Here is a 10,598-nt window from a genome sequence, read left to right on the forward strand (position 1 = left end):
AAGCTTTTGCTTTAACCATCTTCATCTTTACCCGTGATGAAAGTCATGATGACGTTTCAATCTTGAAAATAACTTTGATGACGATAGTCGATTCTTTATGTCTAACGACTGTTATAACATTATAGAAGAATGTTTCAACGATTGAAATGTAGAGTTGAGAATATGTAACCACCTACGGATGTAAGCATATAGTGTGTTCACACATTAGTGTATAAATCCATGTGCCGGAAACCAAGTGCGTGCATATGTGTGCATGCGGTATTGGTGAAGGAGACAGGTTAGGTACGTGTACCCGTACGTGTAGGGGAGGAAATTCACGTCCGTGAAATTCTGCTGAGTTTGAAGTTTACGAACTCAAAATCCAGTCACCTTACTGACAGAACTTTTTCACCCGAAAAAGTATGTTGAGTTTGGAAACTAAAACCAACTCAAAATCCGGTAGCTAAGGTATACATACCCGTACACATACCCAAGCTAGTTATTTCTCAAATCGGTAGTTCATGGACTTAAAACAATAAATTATAAGGAATGCAATCTTTGCAAACCGTGGGTATATTGTTCATGAATTGATTCAAATGGATCAAAACAATTTTGTTTCAATTGTGTCCATGTATAAATATCTAAGCAATTGAACAACTCTTGAACTTGTTCTTATGAGTCATTTGAACTAGTTATGAGAAAGATGAATACGGTTAGTATGAAAGCACTCATATGGATAACCATTGGTCAACCATTTGTGAACCAACAATGTACACGTTTAGGTACGGTTACTCAAACCTAAATGAATACATTTCATCTGTGTGTGACAAGCTAAGTTTCGATCTAACGGTTGAAAGATATTAGCTTGTATAAATCAGGTTTTTCATCTAACGATGATTATTGGATGCTTTGTTACCAAGGTAACTTAGATTGCAAACCCTGATTTGAAAACTATATAAGGAGACGTCTAGAAACTGTGCAAAACTAATCCCCACACCTCATGTGTGATACTAGTTGGTTTGCTAGATTCGATTCTCCTTTAATCGTAGGTTTCTTCTCGAGACCCTGTAGATTAACGACTGAAAAACTTCATTGGGATTGTGAAGCCAGACGAAACTACTTCTCTTGTAGTTGAGCGATCTGATCTTGCCATTTTCTATCATACGAGTTCAATTGAATAATTTACTTGAGATTATATCTCTGATAGGGTAAGATAAAAATAAATCACAAACATCTTCGTCTCATCATTTGTGATTCCACAATATCTAGTTTCGCTACCATACGATTTAGATTATTGTGAGGTGATTGATAATACTAGGTTGTTCTTCGGGAATATAAGTCCGGTTTATCAATTGGTTCTTGTTCACCTTGATTTTTATCAAAAGACAGGACAAAACTTTTAGGTTTATCTGTGGGAGACAGATTTATATATCCTTGTAAACTTTTCTTTGTGATACAAATTTGTTTATTAAAGTCTTCGACTTTGGGTTGTAACAACTCTTGGTTGTGGGTGAGATCATCTAAGGGAATAAAGTGCGTAGTATGTTGCTGGGATCAGAGACGTAAGGAGCGCAACTGTACCTTGAATCAGTGTGAGATTGATTAGGGTTCAACTACAGTCCAGACCGAAGTTAGTTTGTAGTAGGATAGTGTTTGTAGCGGCTTAATACAGTGTGGTGTTCAATCTGGACTAGGTCTCGGGATTTTTCTGCATTTGCGGTTTCCTCGTTAACAAAATTTCTGGTGTCCGTGTTATTTCTATTTCGCATTATATTTTGTTATATAATTGAAATATCACAGGTTGTGCGTTGTATCGATCAATAGTGAAATCCAACTTTTGGTTGTTGATTGGATATTGATTGATCCTTAGATATTGGTCTTTGGTACCATCCAAGTTAATCTCTCTTGTATTTAATCGAGACTCGCAGATTGCTTGAGTAAGATTTAAATCAAGAGATAGAGATATTAACTCCTTGATATACTTTTTATTAAGATTGAGTCTGACTGTCTAGTTGATTCTCTTAAAAGTATATTAGAGTTAGTCCATACAGATTGCTAATAGAAATATTGGGTGAGGTTGTTGGACCCCCGCATTTTCAATTGGTATCAGAGCAGGCAAACACGTTCAAGACCTTACAAGTCTGTGTTTGTAGCAATCTGACTCTATGGACAAGAGAACTATCTCTAATAAACGCGTCACCATAAATAAAAGTTATGTTTATAATAAGTCTATCAAAGAGAAAGATCCCTCAATCTCTGTTATAGACAAACCCAGTGTTCAAACGAAACAGACTAACACTGACACGTGTTTTTCTAATGAATCTGACTTTGTCGTTCAAGAGGAAACAAATAGAGAGAGTAAATTAATTCTAAACCTTGTCAGAATTCAAGTTGATATATTCAAACAATTAAGAAAACATGTCAATGTTCTTCTTGGTGTAGTAAAATAAGACTGTGGCTCCAGTGAAAAGGCTTCTTATAAAGAAAATCCTGAAGTTTGATTAACTCGTATCTTACTTGAGGCAAAACTTAAAAAGGATACTTTAGATGTTGAACATCTCTTGAGTAAACTCTCCATTAAAGGATGTTCAGAAAAGTCTACTATACCATCTACTTCTATTCAAACTGAAAGAGCACCAGTTTTAGAAGTTTTCAGATTCGCTTCCCACACAAACTAATGTGCAGGGGATTCACACATCATTTGGAAGAAAGAAATCTCCAAACGATAATGTTAGGTCTACAATCTCTAATCACTCCCGTGATCAGAAAATGTGCCTATTTTGTGATTCAAAAGGGGATATAGTGCAAAAGAGGAAACCCGAGTTGGAAAACAAATCGTTGACTCAACTTCAACACACCTTTGATTTGATTCTTAAAGGTGTAACTGACATTCGTATGTCTAAACCAATTGGTTTTAGTACAAGTCCTTTGTTTCCTACCAGGAAAGTCAGTTCAAGGAGTTCCTCAAATGCACAAAAGCATAATGGACATCTCGACAAATATCGTCCAAGAATAACTCATGTTCTCTCTCCTATCAGAAATGGAGATAATGATAATCCTGATGTGAATCATGTATCAAGTGAAGAATGCAGGCATGAGCAGATGGATGACAACCTAAGATTGATTATTGAGGGATGTAAGGAAATCATCAACAGATTGTGTACTCCATCTAGACAACACTCTTTAGGTAAAAACCCTTACTATGTGTCATATTATGATGATAGTAAATTTTATGATAATTGTTCACATCATAACAATTTTCTTCCAAAGGACAGAAGAAAGGGGTTTAACCAAACAACAATATTCATTTGATGAGATAAAAGCTCATACCTGTGCTACTTGATCATAAGGTTGAAATCTCTCACACAAAAAATCCTGGTTGAGAGATATGTTCAGGTATACTTGTGAGAAATGGTATTTTTAAACTCTCAAGCTATCCTCTTATCGTTTTTAGCATGAGTATCTTTACAAAAATACTCGCACAGGTATTTGTTTGAAATTTACGTTTCTGTTTTATTTTTGGTTAAACAAGGTGCTACTCATATACTCTAAAAGATGTTTCTCTTATGAGACATAGATTTTTTTTGGAGTCTTTATGATTTCCTCTTGTGCAAAGAGTTCTCTGCAAGGTCGTGTGCAAACGACTGTTGCCTCTCGTTTGGGTCAAGTTTGATCTCGTACGGGATACCCGTATGTATGGCACAGATCAACTAAGGAAACCCTAAAAACTCTTTCCCTAAGAAACCTTTAAGTACCCAACCTATTGAGTTATGTAAATCACGTACGCATACTCTAAGTTTGGGTTATCAAAAATGTCGTCTTCTTCATCTCACTATGGTGATTTTGCAAAGGGATTTATTGAGAAAGGTTTAAGTTTAGAATCAAAAGGGAGGAAGAAAAGAACTCTTGTAGAAGATGGTGCACCTAATGACTCATGCTACTATGCCTACTCACACCAAGATGTTGAGAATGAGGATATGATTTCTTTTGAAGTAGTTCATGACTTTCTTAAATACTTTGAGGAAGCAAAACTGCAACTTGTTGATACAATGAAGGATCTTGATGTGGTTAGAATTGAGTTGAAAAAGGTTTCTACTGACCTTGGTATCATGAAGTCACAAGCTAAAGAACTTCTCAATAAGGATATCTTCTCCGAAGACGCAGTTGATATTATGAATCACAAGCTCAAAGGCCTCGAAACCCGTGAAGCTGGCGAACGTGAACCTTGATTCAGCATGTGATCGATTTCTAGTAGATGTTTTTTTTTTTATCTAGAAATCTTCTTATAAGAATTTTTATTCTTGTTTTTTTTTTTAGAAAAATAACTAGAGTTTGGAATAGCCATTATTGTGAGTACACATAGCTATGTCCAACGTTTTCATCTTCATGTTTTTAGATTTATTTGTTTAAATTCTAAAGTTGATTTGGAATATGATGATTGTAATTTTAATCTTTATGGTTTTATATATTGCAATATATTATGGGATATGTGTGTTTACGTATGTGAACTATTATTGTCCCATACGATGTCAAAAGTTATCTCTTTTATATGTCGATATGCATGTACTGATACAAGATCGATGAACTTTTGAAAAACAAAATTTAAGCCTATTATGTCAATTATTGATGGAAGATAGGTTAAAATCTTTTGTTTACAAGGATTATGTCTATTGTATGTCATTGTGCAAATAGTGATGGAAAATAGAATGAATCCTTGTATATGCCGCTGTATTGATCATTCCTTGATCCATATTTTATGAGTATACTGCAATGCTCCATAAGTTTTTCTTGTGCTGAGCATAAGACGATTGAGTTAATCTTTCTTTTATGGTGAACTTAGTCGTAGCTCCGTAAGCTCTCTTATGTCGAGCATTTTCCAACTAGATTAATCATAGATTCGTTTGTGGTTATTCTGGTTGTGTATTCCGATTAAATTAATCATGGGTTCTCTTGTGGTTAGTTTAATTGAGAATTTTGGACATAAAAAATCATTTCTTTATGATTTTTGGTGTCCAATAAAATCCTTCTTTTTTTGTAAAAGTAAGGTCGCTCTTTTCGTTCTCTTGGGAATGACATTAAATGGGGGAGAGTTCTTTGAACTTGCGCTTAATTTCCATATCTTTGTGGGGAATGCGGCTGTGGAATTATTTAGGGGTTATCTTGTATCTTTATAAACTCCTTGACGAATGCATTTAGCCTCGGCTTTATGATTGCATCTAAACAAGTTGATATGTACTTTTCTTTGGTCTTGAAGTGTCTCCATGAAAATTTTCATTAGGATCCCGTTTTCGTACCTTTGCCAATTTTATTAACAAAAAGGGGGAGAATTAATGTGTAGTTCACACTACAAATACATATGATTTACGTGCTTTGCGGGTCATTATGTAAGGGGGAGTGGTTTTCATGTTGAGACGAAAGTATTGACTAAGGGGGAGTGATACATATCACCATAGTATTGTTGTCGAAGTTGTGATATGAGAACTTTGATGTTGTGTAATAATACTATGACATTGTATAATAATGATCGAGAGCTTTTATTTTCTCATTGTTATGGCTACAAAACTTCAACAACTATGATGCTGAATTGAACATCTATGGAATCATGAGATTACTTGGAAAAGACTAAGTTTTCAAGTAACGTTGAAGCACCAAGGAGATCAAGCATGTGGACGAGAAGATACAAAGTTTTATTTATTTTGTAATCCATATGTATTGATAGTTTTGTCGTTAAAATTGACAAATGGGGAGCTTCTTAGAGCATTGCTCGGTCGAACTCGCATGCGTTGCTATCTCAAGCATGTTTGTCAATATTAGTGATCAAAACTATATGTCTTGATTTCTAGTATACTTATGACTAAGTCTCGGTGTAGGATAGTTAGGAATAGTTGAGCTCCAGACTCCATGGTGATTATCTTGCAAAGACGAAGAACTACTCAAGGAACCAGTGGAACTTCATCCGACCAAAAGGTATGTGGAGACTTGAACTCATCTTGTCACTCAAAAGTCTATCTACTCTATCTCCTACTCTTGAGACAAAAGTCGTATAAGTATGATAGTTTTCACACATACACATTTGTTATTTCGACCCGAGTTTACTCGCCTATCTTTTTCTCGAAATACGTGTTGGTAAGATTTTGCTTTAACCATCTTCATCTTTACCCGTGACGAAAGTCATGATGACGTTTCAATCTTGAAAATAGATTTGATGACGATAGTCGATTCTTTATGTCTAACGACTGTTACAACATTATAGAAGAATGTTTCAACGATTGAAATGTAGAGTTGAGAATATGTAACCACCTATGGATGTAAGCATATAGTGTGTTCGCACAGTAGTGTATAAATCCATGTGCCGGAAACCAAGTGTGTGCATAGGTGTGCATGCGATATTGGTGAAGGAGACAGGTTGGGTACGCGTACTGGCGGAAATTCACGTCCGTGAAATTCTGCTGAGTTTAAAGTTTACGAACTCAAAACCAGTCACCTTAGGTACGCGTACTAGCGGAACTTTTTCACCCGAAAAAGTCTGTTGAGTTTGGAAATTAAAACCAACTCAAAATCCGGTAGCTAAGGTACGGATACCCGTACGCATACCCAAGCTAGTTATTTCTCAAATCGGTAGTTCATGGACTTAAAACAATAAAATATAAGAAATCCAATCTTTGCAAACCGTGGGTATATTGTTCATGAATTGATTCAAATGAATCAAACTGATTCTGTTTCAACTGTGTCTATGTATAAAGACCTAAGCAATTGAACAACTCTTGAACTAGTTCTTATGAGTCATTTGAACTAGTTATGAGAAAGATGAATACGGTTAGTATGAAAGCACTCATATGGATAACTATTGGTCAACCATTTGTGAACCAACCAATGTACACGTTTAGGTACGGTTACTCAAACCTAAATGAATACATTTCATTTGTGTGTGACACGCTAAGTTTCGATCTAACGGTTGAAAGATATTAGCTTGGATAAATCAGGTTTTTCATCTAACGGTGATTATTGAATGCTTTGTTACCAAGGTAACTTAGATTGCAAACCCTGATTTGAAAATTATATAAGGAGACGTCTAGAAACTGTGCAAAACTAATCCCCACACCTCCTGTGTGATACTAGTTGGTTTGCTAGAGTCGATTCTCCTTTAATCGTAGGTTTCTTCTCGAGACCCTGTCGATTAACGACTGAAAGACTTCATTGGGATTGTGAAGCCAGACGAAACTATTTCTCTTGTAGTTGAGCGATCTGATCTTGCCATTTTCTATAGTATGAGTTCAATTGAATAATTGACTTGAAATTATATCTCCGATAGGGCAAGATAAAAAGAAATCACAAACATCTTCGTCTCATCTTTTGTGATTCCACGATATCTAGTTTCGCTACCATACGATTTAGATTATTGTGAGGTGATTGATAATACTAGGTTGTTCTTCGGGAATATAAGTCCGGTTTATCAATTGGTTCTTGTTCACCTTGATTTTTATCAAAAGACAGAACTAAACTTTTAGGGTTATCTGTGGGAGACAGATTTATCTATCCTTGTAGACTTTTCTGTGTGATACAGATTTGTTTATTAAAGTCTTCGACTTTGGGTCGTAGCGACTCTTGGTTGTGGGTGAGATCAGCTAAGGGAATCAAGTGCGTAGTATCCTACCGGGATCAGAGACGTAAGGAGCGCAACTGTACCTTGAATCAGTGTGAGATTGATTAGGGTTCAACTACAGTCCAGACTGAAGTTAGTTTGTAGTAGGCTAGTGTCTGTATCTTTTCAACGACACCTTCAAGCAAAACTACAGAAAAATCAAGTTGTGTTGCCGAATCAAGTTGAGTTAATTGTGCCATTTGGAGAAAATAGAAGAAATAAATTAGATTGAGAAATAGAGAAAGATTGAGTAAAAGATAAATTTTTATGTAAAAAAATTGGGGTAAATTTTGAGTTTGAAAGTTGCATATTTATAGCGATAAAGAACTAGCCGTTGGCGCAAGAGACGAAATCGCTGGCGATATAGACTTAAACACTGGCGATAAAGACTTTATCGCTGGCATTATTGTCAATATCGCTCGCTAGAATGTCTATCGCTTATAGGTTTTGCCACTAGCACAAATAATTTGCCATGACACGTGGTATGCCAAACAGCTTTTTTTTTTGGCATACCCATAGGAATAGGCCTAACGGGGCCGTAATTATCTATCTTTTACGTGGAAATTTTATTCCCTGATACGAGCACGTCAGCTCCTCAACTCTTCCGATAGCCCAAAATCCAAACACAAATCTTGTTCTTCATCATCGCCATAATTAAAACTGTGTTTTCAAAATTTGATTAATCCTCGATATAGAGGGAATTGTATTGATCAAATTAAATTTACCATTATTTAAGCTTCCAAATCACAGTACCAACAAAAATGTCCACCAGAATTCACCGGAAAAGAGTTCCAGATATGCAACAAGCTTTTCAATTTGAAACTGAAACTATAAGATGAAGTAGTGGAATCAATGACTTACCTAATCGTTGATCACCTAATTGGAACTAAAGATTGGTTATAACTTATAAGACTTTAGAGTGTGACAGTGAAGCAAATATAAATCTAGTGAGTGATTTAGATCATCAAAAGGAAAGATTGAATCCGAAACTAATAAGGGCTTTGAATGATTTGATGCTAGAGATTAAGATTTTACTAAGATCTGTGGTCTGACTTTTCTCACAGTTAATACATCGAAGAAGTCGGGCCTCCGACAAAACCCCGAAATTGATTGACGTGGGATTAGGGAAGAATCTAGGAGAGTTGTTGTGAGAAAAACATCTCTCGAAAATCCTGATACTACCAATTTGATGAGTTGAATGAGGAGAGATATAAATTGTTATTGATTTACAAAAACAACAGAAAATTCTTTAAATCCATTGATGGCAGCTCGGTGGTGGCGGATGTGGTGGTGCGACGGAGACCGGTGAAGGAATTGGCCATTGAGTTTATATACGAGAGTTCAAACAGCCAAATTGTTGCTTTTTCACATTTTACCACTTTATCGTTTGTACACGTTTACTTCGATTAAAGTTGGCCCCGTATATAACACAAATGGGCCCTGTGTATAGCTGCGGTCCTAAAAAATGGGTCAGTTATGCTCATTTTAAGTAAAGTCTATTATAGGGACTCCAAACATTTGTTTTTGAGGGCTCACAAGATATCGAAAGCGGGATTATCAAATAGTAATCAACAAAACCTTTATCCTACTAATTTTGCTAAGGCTTAGTCTTATGTGAGTGCTAATCTTGCAACTAGATTAGCAGTCCACGTCAGCTGAGACCTCCACCCAGCACTGTTTGGTTCAACGCTTTAAATCTCAGTCGGATCAAAAAATAAATCGCCCAGCGCTGAACCATTCATCGAAAAGGTAATTTTTATAGCGCTGAACCATTCAGCGCTACTATCTCGCTGCTATTTCAAGCGCGAGCAAATGGTAGGAGAAAGAACTAGTGTTAACAAATATGCCACACTTTTTTGAATTGGAACACTTAACTGCTAATCTAGCAGTTGAAACTAGCCTATAGGATTAATGGCTAGAATACCATCAATTAAAGTGTTGATGATTGATTAACTAAACTAAAATTAGTGATTAGTTTAGACTAATAATTTGATTTATAATTAGTATTGGAAAATCAAAGATGACAAAATTTTGATTTTTTTTCCTTGGGAAAGTGAACATATGGTTGGGAGTTCATATTATCCCAACCGTAGACAAATCCAGGATAGGTTGGAAAAATTTGTAGAACAAAGAATTGAAAATTTAAAATACGGTTGGGTTTCCTAAACGTAAACCATAAATACGGTTGGGAGTTCATATTTTCCCAACCATAGCCAAATCCAAGGAAAAAATCATTTTGTTTTTTAAAGATACGGTTGAGTTTTGTAACCATAAATTATAAATACGGTTGGATTTTCTAACAGTAAACCATAAATATGGTTAGGAAATATTGGTTTCCCAACCGTATTAAGTTCTGAAACAAATTTTTAAAACCCTAGTTTAATCAAATCTAATCTATCTATGCAATAAAAAAAAAATGTGGGTTTTTTAATCTTACCTAATTATAATCATTATTGGTTAAGATAATCTTCTTCGAAGAAGAAAAAAATGGAAGAAAAGGAAGAAGAGGCGATGAAGGAGAAAAAGAGAGGAGAAGAAAATAGGAGGAAGAAAATGATGAAGAAGAAGAGACGTTTTTTTTTTAGTTTAGGGTTTAGTTTTTGGTTTTTATTAGATTTAGGTTAGGTAATTAAATTAGTTGTCAAAGGGTACTTTTGTATTTTTTGTTATAGAATAGGTTACCTCTCATCCACATTTAAGATATTTGAATCCATATAAGCCCTCAAAACCAAATTTTTGGAGCCCCTATAATAGACTTCTTTTAAGCAGGGTCTTCTTAACTTGTATCCTAATATACAAGTTAAGGTGGAGTAAAAAAAATTATTATGGAACCTGCAACCTGGAAAGCACACGGATACGGTATATAGACACGACATGACACGGATACAGGGACCGGCAAAATTCAAAATCATCAAGAAACGGACACGTTTATATATATATATATATATATATATATATATATTTATTAAATAATTTT

Source organism: Papaver somniferum, chromosome 7 (genome assembly GCF_003573695.1).
Source record: "Papaver somniferum cultivar HN1 chromosome 7, ASM357369v1, whole genome shotgun sequence".
Classification (NCBI taxonomy): domain Eukaryota; kingdom Viridiplantae; phylum Streptophyta; class Magnoliopsida; order Ranunculales; family Papaveraceae; genus Papaver; species Papaver somniferum.